Here is a 15,803-nt window from a genome sequence, read left to right as displayed (position 1 = left end):
CTGAAAAAGCAACATTAATGTTAATGCCGTTACCTATCTTTTTCACCCCATTCTACACTCAAAACTATTCAGGGCGTTATCTTTGAAGATGACCTGATTGAGGCCTTTGACACTGAGATAGTTGAAGGGCTCTCTGACCAAGGAGTTGTAGCTGCGAGGCGCATCTCCATGCGTCGGGACGGTCAAGAGCGGAAAACTAAACACAGAGTGTTAACCTTTGAATCTACCACACTTCCCGAGGCTGTTAACGCTGGCTATCTCCACTGCAGGGTTAGGCCCTATGTGCCTAATCCTCGAAGATGTTTTAAATGCCAAAGGTTTGGCCACGGCTCTCAGAACTGCTGTGGTAAGGCCAGTTGTGCCAAGTATGGGAAAAATTACCATTCTGCAGACTCCTGCTCCAACGAAGCCCATTGTGTCAACTGTAGTTATCCACACCCAGCGAATTCTCGCTCATGCAAGACATGGAAAGAAGAGAAAGAAGTGCTTAACTTGAAGGTCAAAGAAAACCTCCCTTACCCAGAAGCGCGCCGTCGCTTTGCGTTCCTGCGCAAGGGTGGCTATGCGCAGGTGGTGCAGCGGGGACCAGCACCACTGAACGTTGCAGTGGCAACCCAGTCGTCCTTTCTGGACTATGGGAGGCCACGGCAGTCCCCAACGCCCCAGCTGAAGATTCAGCTTCCGGGGGATGCAATCTCGACTGGACGGTCTACGGACCCTCCCAGCCAGAGTGCGAACCCCCGCACTCCAACAGGGCAACAGCCTGTATCTTCTCAGGCTGTTTCCCAAACCCAGAATGGGTCGGTGGCTGCCGCAACCGTCCTTCTTCTGCGATCTCCTTCCATGGAGAAGGGTCGACACTCTCGGCCCACACTCCCTGGAGAGAGCATCATCGAGGGAGCGGCATGGCTCTCGTGCCGCACCTACAGCGCCTAAGGGACAGGAACGGTGGACTTGGGCGACGCTTCTCCCAGCACCTCCTCTGCTCCTTTGGCTGGGTCTGGTCGCGGGCGGCGCGTGGCGTCCCGTTCCCCGAACCCGAAGAAACCTGCACCAAAAAGCCTTGCCTCAGGAAACTGAGGCCATGGATGAGTGTGAAGTCTCCACTCCTGCGTCTGACCAAGACGACATGGAGTGGCAGACTACTAAGAGTAAACATAAGAGCAAAAAACCGGTGATCCCACCAACGTGATGTTGTACATTCTTCATTGCCCTGCGCGGCAGAGTTGACGTTTTACTTTTACTTGTACCTTACTACTTTTACCTATTTACTAATTTTAACTTAGTTTTAGAATAGTGGCTAAATTTACTTTTATGCAGTGGAATTGCCGCGGCCTTTCAAGGAATATTGACGATGTTAACTTTTTTATGAACAACCCCGGTCCTATAGCTCTCTCTTTACAAGAGACGCACCTTAATGATCATCATGTGTCTATTTTACGTCGTCACCAAGTTTTTAGAAAAGATCGTTCCACATCAAACTCATCTGGTGGAGTAGCGGTAATCGTCCAAAGTGGAGTTGCTTGTTCTCAGAATCTTCTTTCTGCACCCCTAGAGGCTGTAGCTGTGCGTCTCCCCTTGGACCGCTTCATCACCATTGTTTCCATCTATATTCCACCAAATGTTCCACTGCATATTTATGATCTCCATGATTTAGTTACTCAGCTCCCTCACCCCTTTTTACTTTTAGGAAATTTTAATGCCCACCATCCCTTGTGGGGTGGCACACACCAGGACTCGCGTGGTGGGGTTATTGAACGGTTTTTACTGTCATCTAGTCTCTGTCTTTTGAACAGCAGAGAGCCTACCTTTTTTAGCGCAGCTCACAACTCATTTACATCCATTGATCTTTCTATTTCACCTCCATCCTTATTGTCTTGTTTCACATGGAGCGTTTTAAATAATCCTTCTGGAAGCGACCACTTTCCGGTTGCTCTGGAGAGCGTGAAATCAATTCCCAGTCTTATGAAACGGACTCCACGTCGGAATCTAGAAAAAGCAAACTGGGCTCTTTTTAGCCAAAAATCCAAGCTTGTTTCCTCTATGTTCTCTTCATTAACTCATGACGATGCCACAGCCTACATCACAGAGCATATAATTGGTGCTGTTCTTTGCTCCATCCCTCAAACTTCTTCAAACACTCTAAAGAAATGTAAGCCATGGTGGAATGAGGAATGTTCCACCACAAAGAATAACCAAGATAAGGCTTGGGGTGTCTTTCGTAGATACCAGACATCCGTGAACTTACTGGAATTCAAGAGACGCAGAGCTTGTGCCCGCTGGACTCGGAAGCAGGCTCAAGGAAAATCTTGGCGAGGTTACTTGTCCTCCAACAGCAGCTATGTTCCAGCAAAGGAAGTGTGGGACCGACTTCAGAAGGTCGAGGGGAAATACCGCTGTTTTACAATCCCCCTTTTTTCTTCTTCTGGGGCCTCATTGCTATACCAGGCTAACGTGTTGGGCGCTCACTTCGCTGCTGTTTCAAGCTCCGCACATTACTCTCCAGCATTCCTGAAGCGTAAGGCAAGCATGGAAAAGACGAGGCTCTGCTTCACAGTGGGCGCATCTGCACCTTACAATCAGCCATTTACAATGTTTGAGCTCGAAGTGGCTCTCAACTCCCGCAAAACTTCTGCCCCTGGTCCCGATAGAATTCACTACGACATGATCCGACACTTATCTAGAGAGCCACTCAGTGCTCTTCTCACATACTTCAATGGCCTGTGGTGTGATGCCTACTTCCCTGTTGAATGGAAGCAGGCTGAAGTTATACCGCTGTTGAAACCTGGCAAGGACCCCTTCCTTCCTGCAAGTTACAGACCAATAGCATTGTCAAGTTGTCTGGGGAAAACCTTTGAAAGATTAATTAACAGGCGTCTTATTTATTTTCTCGAGCAACATAATATCTTGGATATTAATGAGTGTGGCTGTCCTCCTGAGCGCTCTTCAACAGACCACTTGGTGCGGCTGGAGACCTTTGTGTGCGAGGCATTCGTCAACAGGCAGCCTTCTGTATTTGTTTTCTTTGATTTGGACAAGGCCTATGACACCACTTGGAAGTATGGCATCATGCACGACCTGTTTTATGTACGGAATACGCGGTAGAATGCTTCAGTGTATAAAGAGCTTTTTGTGTAAACGCACTTTTCGAGTTCGGTTGGGAACAACTTTATCAGACTGGTCTGTTCAAGAGAATGGTGTTCCTCAGGGTGGAGTTCTTAGTGCCACACTCTTTGCAATAAAAATTAACTCTCTTAGCAAAGCCATTCCTCCTTCAGTATCTTACTCGCTTAATGTCGATGACATTGAGATATCTGTAGCGTCATGTAATATGTCTATCTGTGAGCGGAAGCTATAACTGTCCATAAATAAAATGACTACATGGGCTGATGAGAATGGTTTTAGGTTCTCTCCGGATAAAACTGTTTGTGTTCCTTTTTCTTTAAGGCGTGGCCTCTGTTTAGATCCTACACTTCTGTTAAATAGAAACAACATTGCTGTCAAAACGGAGCACAAGTTTCTAGGAGTTACTTTCGACCGTAAACTTACCTTTATTTCGCACCTCAAACAGCTCAAGCAACAAACCCTGCAGGCATCGAACATACTCAAAGTTCTTTCGCACAAGTCGTGGGGCTCCGATAAAAAAATGTCTCTTTCGTCTATATTCTTCTCTCATTCGATCCCGCCTGGACAATGGCTCAATTGTCTACGCCTCTGGAAGACCGTCTGCTTTAAAAATGCTCGATTCAGTACATCACCTTGAGCTCCGTTTGGCATCTGGTGCTTTTCGCACCTCCCCTGTGCTTAGCTTGTATGTTGACTGTCTTGAAATGTCGCTTGAAAAAAGGCGACAGCTACTTAGCCTCAACTATGTTTACAAAATTTTGTCGGACCCCAGCTCCCTCACTTATAGTTGTATTCAAAACTCTAGGTTTTCTCGCATCTTTAACCATAAGCCAACTGTTGTGCGGTCCTTGAGCCTTCGTGTCGAGAGTCTTCGCTCGTCCCTCAATCTGACTCTTGATTTTAACCTCTTGAATAGTTCCTACCATACTGCCCCATGGAATGTCAAACCCATTTTTCGTGACTGGTGCTTCACAAAATTCAGGAAACAAAGAGTCTCAACTTTATTTTTACAACAGGAATTCTTTGCATTAGAGGAAAAATACAAAGATTATAATCATTATTACACTGATGGTGCAAAGTCGTCAATATATGTTGGTGCGGCTGTACACTCTTCTCGTTTTTCCAAAGTCGCTCGTCTAAATACTCTTGCCAGTATTTTTACTGCCGAGCTGTATGGGGTAATGATGGCGCTTGACCATTTAGGTCAGAGTAAAATAAAGAAAGCCATCATCTTTGTAGATTCTCAGAGTGTTGTTCGGGCTGTATGCTCTGTTTTAGCAACAAAGAATCGGCTGACCTGGACTGTGCGTGTAAAGGTGCAGCAGGGCCTACAGGATGGTCACGACATTAGGTTTTGCTGGATTCCTAGCCATGTGGGCATTGCAGGCAACGAGGCTGCAGATAAACTGGCCGCCTCTTCGCAAAATCTTACCGTGTCACATGTCCGCATCCACCACCAAGACTTAAAAATGCTTAAAAGACTTGCAGTCTTGCAATCGTGGCAGTCTGAGTGGGATGTAGAGGTTAACAATAAGCTTCACACTATCAAGCCAGACCTTGGTACCTGGGAAACATCTTACAATAAAAATAGATTCCACGAGGTCCTCTTATGCCGCCTGAGAATCGGCCACACCTGCCTCACTCATAGCTACCTGCTTACTGGTGAAGAACCTCCATCCTGTGAGCGCTGCGGTGAACCTCTGACTTTTCTTCATATTTTATTTCTTTGTCCTGGTCTTCGGCAGCAGCACAAATTCTTTTTTCCTTATCTTTTCAAGTATGGCATTCCATTCCACCCTGCCTTGCTGCTTGGTGAGCGGCCACTGATCTCATTCAAACGTCTTTTCGATTTCCTTGAAAATACCGGATTTTTAAACAAACTTTAGAACTATTCTGCTCCCATAAGTTTAACTCTACTCACCCTTTTTTATTGATTTACCTTGTTTGGCGCAGTATGGCCATTGATGCTCTTGCACCATTAAAACCGCAAACAACAACAACACAAATGCATCGACGGTCGTCGAAGGATTGCGGACCAGGCCTCCGAAAATTTCTGCCTTGACGCCACGCATGAGGACTCGAAGTTTCTCTTCCTCGGCGGCCTCCGGATCGGCTCGGCCACTCAGCCGCAGGACATCCTCAACAAAGCTGCTCACGCTTTCGTTGGAGCCCTGCACCCTTGTTTAAAGTAGGTCCTCTGCTCGCTGGTGACGGTGGTGGTTAAGGAAGGTTCGCTTCAGTTCGGCGACGCAGGACTTCCATGTAGTGAAGGAGGCTTCGTGATTTTCAAACCAGTGCCTCGAGGTGCCCTCCAGCGAGAAGTAAAAGTTTTGGAGGCGCTGCTCATCCGTTCATCCGTTGTAACGAGCTACACGTTCGTAATGCTGCAGCTAGTCTTCGAAATTCTCGTAGGCTTCGCCGTGAAAGGGCGTCGGAGTGCGGGGAGTGACGGGCAGGATGACGAAGGGTGCGGTGGTCATGGTCGGTATTTTCTTCCTCCGGTTCTCGGGCAAGAGACCCATTCGGGATACTGACCTCTGGTCCGACGGCTTCTTCGAGCTTCGGCGTCTTCGGCGAAGGGTAGCCTTCCGGTGCTGAGCACCTCACTCGGGCGGGGTGTCTTCGTAGGAGCACGCTTTACGGGCATAGGATGGTACCCCGCACCTCCACCAAAAAGTCACGAATGACGATTGATGAGGCGACGAAAGCTGAGGTAAACTAGACGTTTAATGGGGCGAACTTGTGCCAAAAATATTAAAAGGAAAAGGAAACAGAAGAAAGCAGGAGGGCGTCGCAGGCGTCGATGTCGGCGAAACCGCAGGATCGAGCGCTGGAACGAGACTGACTGCGTCTGGCCACGCGCAGGCCCTTATGTACATGCGTGAGCTTCTGGAATAATCGGCGTAGAATGATCAACGCGTAGAACATTCGGACCTCGGACAAGCAACAGGATAATCGAATTTAGAAGAACACTAAATTGCAAAAACAAAACAAAAGACACGTCGCTCCCAGGAATCGAACCTTAGCTTTTCGCGTGGGAGGCAGGCACAATACCCGTTAGACCACGCGCACGCTGCTGCTTGGCCAGCTGCACGCGCGGCAATATAATTTAAGGACATCAAGGACATACGGACTACCATTTATTAGGACTAACTAAGGAAAACAAATGATCAATTTTCAGGTTTCCCAGCTCCTAAATGCAGTCGGCAATAATTTCATAATTACTGCAAACCAACCTACATTTAAAAAAGATCTACGCTCTCTTTTGATTGCCATTGAGTTGATAATTCTATAAATACGTTGAAGTATATTTTTTTTCATCCGCTTTTATTACATATCTTGTATACCTTGTGATCACGTTTATTTTTAGATTTTATTGTGTGGAGAATGCCAGATTGCTACTTCTATATGTGCCGGGAATTTAGGAATGTGTAATCTAGCTTCTTCACTTTTACGGTTTATAATAAAAGCGCTTTTCTTATTTTTGTTTTATTTATTTTTTGCTTGTTGTCTTATATTACTTTTTTATCTTGGTTTTGTGACAATGTTAAACAACATCAATGTGTGCTAGTCTTCCTTCTTTACAATTTTATATTTGCATTCATTTCCTCTTGCGTGTATGCGTGTGTGTATCCGTTATATCTTGTATAAGTAAGTTTTCTCTTGTCGAAGTTGAGCCCTTAATGCTGTTGCTGCTGGATCCTGCCTCCCCCCCCATTGGACCTCGGTGCCCAGTCAGGTGACACGATCGCCGTTTGCGCCAAGGTGCCATTTCGAGGAGTGTGTATCGCTTGAAAGAAAAATAAACTGATTGATTGATTGATTGAAATCTCTTATGCTTGGCGAGAGACGCAATAGAATTATCTTTTGCGTAGCCCTGGCACACTTCTCGTCCGCGTAAATTTTTGCATTACTTGCGCGTAACTATTTCACCGTAAAAAGTAAATTTTGTGTGAAATTGATCTAGGCAGCCATTTCCTGAAAATAGAGCGCATACATTATCTCGCAAATACTGCAAAACCTGCCGTATATTTCCCAGTCGGAAGTATTTTAGGGTTATTTTCACGCTTGCGCCACCACGCTTCAACTCACGCGGGAAAGAATGAATAACAACTAGAGCATTCACCCTGAGAATGGAAATCATCATTATATGCGAAAGCAGTATTCACTGTCTGAAGTATCCATATGTGCAACCAGATAACTCTCTCAACTGCTCCGATCTGTTCTAAAACGTTTGTTAAGCCATGTAAAAAAAAACGAAAGTTTATAGACCTTTTATAAATCGTACGCTGAAGAGAGAGAACCCAGAGCGCGCGAACTCCATCCATGCTTCAAAGTGGCCACACAAGTTACCGGTAGCAATGAATAGCTGTATAATACAGTTTACGAATAATATTTTAGGTCGAAGGCTGTTACGATAGAGCGGTCAAGTTTTCTGTCTGCTCAGTTCCAACAGCTCGCAGAGGTGGCTCAATAGTGAAAACACGCGCCGTCGTAACAGCGAACAAGTAATTTTTAGAACAACCGCCGCGTCAATGCGGTGTTGAAACCGGCCGACAAAAGAATCAGTCAGTCACATGTGGCCGCTATCATTAAATTTCAATATTTCACATGGTTGCGAAGCGTTAGAGAAGTCGACATGCACTAATCGACTCCTCGGTTAATTACTGAATGTTCTAAAAGGATGTCGCAGATAATATCTTACTTTTAAGTCTGTCAAAACTTCCCGGAAATGCAAATCGTATCAGGCGGCGCCATGCATAAATCTGAAACATAAATTGTATTTTGCTGGCTTCGGCTGCGGCTGAAAAATGCTTCAGAACTGCTTAGATAGGTGGTGCCGCACTCTTAGAAAAAAGGATAGAAACCGTCTTTTAACCTATGTTCTTTTAGAGAGAGAGAAAATTTCGTCCCTGAAGCAGGAGAGCAAATAGTTCCTCCGTTGCCTGCATTTGATTATGGCGGCCATGAATCGTGCAAATCGAGCTTAGTGAGGCTTAACGAGGACGCTACCTCTCTTGTACGGGACGAGAGGAGCAGCGAATGAAAGCGTAACACGAGCTTTCCGCGAGCTGGGTTTATTTACGAAGCCAGATTCCCCCCGCAGGGACAGAAACCTCCGTTTAAAAAGCAGTTACTCAGTCTTCTCGTCGTCAGCACTGCAATGTTAAACGGAGACAACCGGAACCCAGTTCGCGCACTTTATGTCGTATCTTCGCTATTCCTTGAGAGTCACAATTCCTTCGCCAACCGCACACCACGGAGGAATGGAAAACCAATCCGCGAAACCAAAAGCCGCTCTCGAAAGAACAAACACAAAGCCGCTGTTGATCGCGTAGCGTGAAAGAAGGTTAAATCGCTTGCCACAAGATGGCGGGGTCAAGCAGAGTAATTGCAAGTAGCTAGGCTATGTGGCGCTAGGACCGCCAATTCATGTTCTACAAAAATATTTTTATTTCCTCAGGCCACCATTATGCATCGGGATCTTCGGGAACCTCTGCGACATCTGCTATACACACATGTAGACACATTACGCATACTACAAGCATCAGGTAAACATACACTGAGCGCATACACATACATGGCACATAGAAACATCAATGCAACGGCACACTAACCCGAACACTACACCCGAGCTCTGCGTTTCCGTCTTTTATACTGGTCGTTTTGAACGTAATGAATTTCTCAGTGACTCCCTAAGCAATGAAAAATATTTCCAGCATGTTCATTTTTTTCCACCAATGTCATACCTCTGAGAGGTTTTTTGAATGAACAAGGGGAAGAATTTCTCAATAAAAATTAAAGGCTCGATCATGCCGTAATTATTTGAAAGTCAATAAATCAAGGCGCTCCAATGCGGTTCGAAGTCCTTAGTTTGTTTCCTTGTACGGCCCGTCGTAGCCTGTATTTCTATTGTAGCGTTTGTTTTTGTAGTTGGGTGCAATTGCTGTTTTGAATTAATTTCTGTAGAGCGGATATTCACTCAGCTGGAAGTGATGTTTCACGGCCAGAGAAATCGCTTTTTGATCAACATGAACGCAGTCAAAGCCAGGAGCTCAGGCAGGTGTTAAGTGTACAGAGCTACCTACGCCTTGGCGAACTCGAAAACTTCGAGCGCTCGTCCTAGCGCACCACTTAAAGTGCAGTTTCTGGAGTAGTATATTTCAACAGCAAAATAAAGAATAGCTTTTTTTTCGATTTTACCTACTATTTTTTAATGATAAAATTCTACACTGTACTTTTTACGCGTACTATCCGTCATAATTTTGTACTGTACAGTCCTTTCCCCAGAGCGCAATCGCTCTCGGCGAGGAGACAACTGACAGTCACATTGGCCATTGTACGATAGGAGCTTACTGTTCGGACCAGCTTTCCAACATGACTATCTGCAAGTCGATCGAGTGCACGTGCCTAATCCCTCCTATTGTCTTAAACTTCTTAATGCAGAGCGAAATGTCAACCTGCAACACTCCGCCCCCTCCGATCACGGCCCGACCAGAGGCATCAATGCCCGATAGTTTACGTCATCTCATCTTGTTGTTACACCACTGATACACGAACACACGGTCATATCGGCGATAATTCCAGTTTTCTATTTACAGCCCACAACAGTGCCACCACGATGTTGCTGCTATGTTGCTGACACGAAGCAATGCAGAACCACGTTGAACGCCGGTTGGCACTCGGCGTCGGAAACCAGAACCGAACTCAGCACAGAAGGCACCCAGGCAGCAGGCAGCAAAACCTGCCTGTCTTGAAGGCAGTTCCTGCGATTTTCATAACGTCGCAACCGTCGACGCAGTTTCGCATGGTTCCGCTACTGTAGTTCGGCGTGGATCCCGCAATCCGGAGACGGCAATCTTACCCAGTGTACGCAGCGCTGCTGGCACTGCTCCGGAACTTCAGTGTTTCTAGCGGTTACGTGTGCTCGTTTGATAAAATTAGTGATAAAAACGTCAATGCAACCGAAATTTTCTGCACGTTTGGACTAGAAGACGGAGTTACAGGCGGCCTTCGCTGCCACTGAAGCTTTATCAACTTAACAACATTTATAAAACAACGTGCCACTATTGAAAAAGGCCAATATGAACTCGGCTTATTGGAAATATTGTATTCCAATGAAGTTGATGGAAACCAATAAAAACTTATTCTTATCCGATTAACCCAATGCGCACGATGGGAATTCATATAGGAGCACAATATCCCGATATAGAATGCGGTTATTGGTATACAACAGGATATTGGAGCACAATGTCCCGACATTACTTACGGTTATTGGAATAGAATACGACACCGCATGCATAATGGTGACCGACATGAATATACTCTACGGCCACACGATATATAAATATCGGTCGTCGATCACGGGTCCAAAGGAGAATAGAATATGATATCGCGTACATATTTTTAAGAACGAATTCCAAGTTACCAACATGAATTACGTCGGCATATACCGGGGACTAAGAGGAAACGTAACACAATATTGATCATCCCTGAAGCAACATGTAGATATCGGTATGCTTCACCCTCCTCAATTGGTTCTTCAAGAAATAAGTGGAACAGTATCGGACGAGAACATCCCATCCAAACGAATCCGTACCGCCGATGTCGAGAGGGACCAAGGCGAGGATAACACCTCATTATATTTATTGAGGGACATAACCGATGACACCGACAATGACGAACCGTACACAGTCGTGACATACGGAAAAAACCGGGCAACAGGAATTCCCGTAGTCTTCAAGCCGACAACACCAAACACGTCCTTCTGGCGTGTAAACCCAAACGTGCTTGCCAACGAGATCATAGCGGTCACACAAGAAAAGATTGTCTCGCACAAAATCAATAAAGAAGGCAATCTCTCCGTAAATGTTTCATCCCTGGACTCGGCAAACAAGCTTCTCGCAGTCACCTCTCTCGGAGAGATTCAGGTAACTGCTCATATTCCGGAGGCATATTCCAGGAACTATGGAAAAGTAAAGCATGTGCCACTGGAATACAGCAACGATGAGCTCTTGGATTATTTAAAAGACTTTGGAGTCACGTCTGTTCAACGTCAAGTGGCCTACTGACGCCAGGACAACGGAATTGTGGAACAACTCCCTTCAACTACAGTCGTCCTCACATTTCGGACGGACCGAGCCATGCCTCAGCGCATCTACCTCGGATTCACAAGCCATCCCGTTGAAGAATACTTTGGACAGGCAGTTCAGTGCTTCAATTGCCAAAGATATGGACATCTCGCCAGGAACTGTAGAGGAGAGCGTCGTTGCAAGGTGTGTGCAGGACCACACAGCCACAAGGAGTGTAGCTCCAGAAAAGAACCAAAATGTGCCAACTGCAGCCGCAACCATACATCCACATATTCCGGATGTCCGCGAAAAAAGGCCGCCACTGCTGCAAAACAACGCTCTATCATCAACGGAAGGCAAACAAGGCGTCGAGCTCCGTCACCAAATCCACAAGTTGTTCGCCGCCAAGCACGACCAGAACATCCCAACGGAGGAGCACCTACAAAGAAAACTTACAGTGAGATCCTGAAGCGTCCTCGCAAGGTTCAAAAAGATCAAAGAAATACACAAGAGGACGACTTTCTTCCCGAGGAGCGTCCAGGGCGGTCGACAATGCCCACACCCATACCAGTACCTCGTCGATTTCGGAAAACTCAAGCGCCTCCCGCTGGAACACCAGCAACATACCCAATGTCAAACCAGTCACAGCATCCACGAAAACAAAAAGATCTTGCGCAGGTACTCCTACCCATGTTATTTGTGGCGTTAAAAGCTATCATACAAGAATACCCTGGGGCAAACAACATAACAGAAGTAGAGTCTCTGCTTACTATGGAGCGATTGATAATTTTCATTAGCGATCACCGCTATCGCAAATAGCGTACGTCAGTACAATGGATGAACATTACAAGAAAGCCTCTATCATACAATGAAACGTAAGAGGTTTGCGATCACGACTTTCTGATTTCAGACAACTCGTTTATAAATATAGCTTCCCCATCATTGTAATCTGTGAATCAAACTTACCTAAAGACATTCAATTATCACGGTACGAAAAATTTGACTCACCATGCACCAATAGTGCAAGTCGCGTGACAGTGTTCATTCGAAGAGATCTTACATATACCGCACACGTCGTTTCAACCCACCCGACCAACGAATACGTTTGCGCGACGATTTCAAATGGGAAAATGAAGTTCACAATAATCGCAGCATATATACCACCAAAGTCCTTATTTGACAGGCAGCATTTGGAGTCTATCCTAAATACAATGCCACCGCCATTTATTCTAACAGGTGATTTTAATGCCCATCATCCAATATGGGGGAGCATTCGGACAAACCTGCGTGGGAGGCACTTGGCAGAATTAGCCGACGATTACCACTTATCTACCATTAATGACGGAACCCCGACGTATTTCTACGGAACGGAAGGTAGCAGCTGCCTCGACTTAACATTTGTTTCGGCAGCACTAACATCGCAAACAACATGGTTTGCAGACATTGAAACTCGTGCTAGTGACCACGTACCCACATACACAATAATTAATGGGTTCACCAATGTCCGAAAAACAAACTTCCCACGACGAACCAACTGGCATATGTTCGAAGAAGCGATGACGAACGAATGCAAAAATGTTACTGAACTATCTCACTTTGAAAAAGGTCATTGTATCCTGTGCAGCAAAAGCAACACGTGATTTTAACGTCCCGTCCACGCAAAAAACAATTGACGCAGAATACGAGCGCCTCCGCGCTATACGTCGGAGGGCAGAACGACGATCCAGGAAAACTAAAGACATCAAAGATCTCCGCGAATTGCGCAGAGTGCAAAAGAAAATCTGTCGTCATTTTAAGAAGCTAGCTCGACATTGCTGGAGGACGCTCTGGGAAAATATAGATCCCAGAAAGCCATTATGTAAAATATGGAAGATCTCACGAGGTCTCAAATCTTCTCCTTCGCAACTGCACCTATTTCGCTCTCTGGCGCTTTCAAGAAACCGTTCAGAGAAAGAGCTGGCAAGCCAGTACTGCATTTTGTTGACAACATACACAACCCTTTCGAGCCTATCTCCATCTCGCATCACAGTCGAACCAGTACTTCGTGAAGAAGCTATGAACGACCTTTTCACAATGAGCGAACTCGATGCTGCACTGTCTTCAGTGAAACCTCACACCTCTCCGGGACCTGACGGCATACAGTACAGTTATTTGATACATATGGGGAAGGACGCACGAAAGCTTCTTTTGAATATATTCAACTCTTCATGGATCAATGAAAATGTTCCTGGCTCGTGGAAAGAGGCAAGGATTGTGCCACTTCTCAAACCGGGCAAATCGCCACTTCAATTAACTTCGTACCGTCCTGTCGCGCTCGCGAGTTGCATTGGAAAAATCATGGAAAAAATGATTCACCGCCGTCTAGATTGGTATCTTGAACAGCAAGGGATATATCCAGAAATCATGCAAGGCTTCCGTCGAGGAAAGAGCTCTATCGATGGAGTCCTTCACCTTGTAACTTACATACAACAGGAGCGAGCACATCGTAAATTCACAATAGCGGCTTTCTTAGACATCAAAGGAGCATTCGATAATGTAACTCACGAAGCGATATTTCAGGCTCTCAGCGAAATTAGGATTGGGGGACACTTATATAGGTGGATAAGGAGCTACCTCACCGGAAGATCAATTTTTATGTTTACAAAAGAAGGAAATACGCCTTCATATCCGGTGACCCGTGGTGTCCCTCAGGGGGGCGTCCTCAGTCCTATATCATTTAACATCGCTCTCATTCGTCACGCCAAAATACTGCCCCCAACCATCCAGGCATCTTTCTACGCCGATGATATCTGTGTATGGGCTTCTGGATCTACGCGAGTTCAAGCAAAGGCAAGGGTTCAGTCTGCACTAAAGAAAATGACAACTTATCTTAATACCCGTGGACTCGAAATTTCCATTGACAAATCAGCAGCTATTGCTTTCACCCGCCGAAGAATGGACAAATACCCACTTAAGATAGGCAAACGAACAATACCGTACGTTAAATGCCACACATTTCTTGGAGTAACCATCGATAGGGGTCTGACCTGGTCACCTCATATTCTGTACTTGCGCAAAAAGCTTGCCAGTTTTAGTGTCCTTGCCCGCTTCATCGGTGGAACCCCGTGGGGCGCGACAGTAAGATCCCTATTACAGATATACGTGGCCTTATTTGTCGGCTTACTTCGATATAGCGCTCCCATTTTACATGGCACGTGTCAAACCAACATCAAAGCTCTCAGAGCAATTCAAGCACGTGGCCTCCGTGGCTGTTTGGGCTTACCAGCTTGTGCCTCGACTCTGGGCACAGTTGCCGAGGCACGCGCCACACCTGTAGAAATACTAATGATGCAGGAAACATTGAGAGTGCATCTGAGACATACTACTAATCATAGTCATCACTTACTGGCTGATCTTACTTTTAAGCGGCCTCACTCAGAATATTCGCTGGCACTATCAAAAATGGAGCAATACATCCCTGATGATATAAACTCGTTTAACCTTCCAACTATACCTCCATGCAGACTCCCTCTACCCGTTGTGGAACTTGACATTCAAGGCATCAAGAAGAAATCAAATACACCATTGCTAGTACTTAAAGAACTGACTTTATCCACTATCGCCTGTTTACACGCGTCAAAAACTCACATATATACGGACGGATCATGTGTCAAAAATAGTTCTACCGCAAGCATTGTGATTCCATCGTATGCCACAAAAGAAAATTCAAGCTTAGCCACAAGACATCTTCAACAGCGGCTGAACTTGTAGGCCTTCATCAAGCCCTTCGATTTATATTGACAAAGCCACCTCAGGCATGGACGGTGTTTACAGATTCTAAGCCTGCACTTCAAAGCATCTGCACATATCTGCGACGAAGTGAAAATGGACAAATTATTTTCAAACTTTTATGCCGTCTTCAGAATTGTATTGATAGGAGACACTCTGTCGAGTTCCAGTGGATTCCTGGACACTGCAAGATACCTGGAAATGAAGCTGCGGATGGTGCTGCGACTTCCGCCCATACCTTATTCCCCAACGTCGAAATACCCTACTCCAGAAGCGACGTCACTTCATTGATATATCTCCACGCCCGAAATGCAACACAAAGTCTCTGGAAAAGCTCTGCACACCATTACCCTCCTCGATATCTACTGGATCCTGACCTAACATACCGTGTGTCACGTAATTTACCCGAGCGAACGGAAGCTGCTATACACCGATTACGTCTGGGCGTTTCCTACACACAGGAATTTCTGCACCGAATCGAAAAAACACACACTCCGAACTGTCCAGGATGTGATTGTGTGGAAACTATATCTCATTTATTATGTGAATGTGCACTTTACGATGCAGAAAGAGAACTCCTAAAGAGGATTCTTTCACATCTAGACGACCGGCCATTTACTACGTCCACAATACTAGGGGCCTGGGACTCAACACTTAAAGAGGAGAAGGCCGCAAAAGCCTTTCTGCAATTTTTATCAGCAACTCGCCTCGAGTTCTGTTTGTAAAAACTTATCTAGTGTTCATTATTTGTTGTCGCTTAGAGGGCTATCCATTTTATAATTTCGGTAAGTGTACACGTGCGCAACTGGACTTCGCGCTGGCGCGTACAAAAACTCG

At 45.7% G+C, this 15,803-nt stretch overlaps 1 pseudogene; it reads left to right on the top strand.

The window, feature by feature from the left end:
• Nucleotides 1-14,021: 14,021 nt before the first annotated feature.
• On the top strand, nt 14,022-15,580 carry LOC120846679 (annotated as a pseudogene).
• Nucleotides 15,581-15,803: the final 223 nt, after the last annotated feature.

The sequence above is a fragment of the Ixodes scapularis genome, unplaced genomic scaffold (assembly GCF_016920785.2).
Source record: "Ixodes scapularis isolate PalLabHiFi unplaced genomic scaffold, ASM1692078v2 PGA_scaffold8__174_contigs__length_109621045, whole genome shotgun sequence".
NCBI classification, from domain to species: Eukaryota; Metazoa; Arthropoda; class Arachnida; order Ixodida; family Ixodidae; genus Ixodes; species Ixodes scapularis.
The sequence above is the reverse complement of the archived record's forward strand: the minus strand, read 5'-3'. Positions and strand labels throughout refer to the sequence as shown.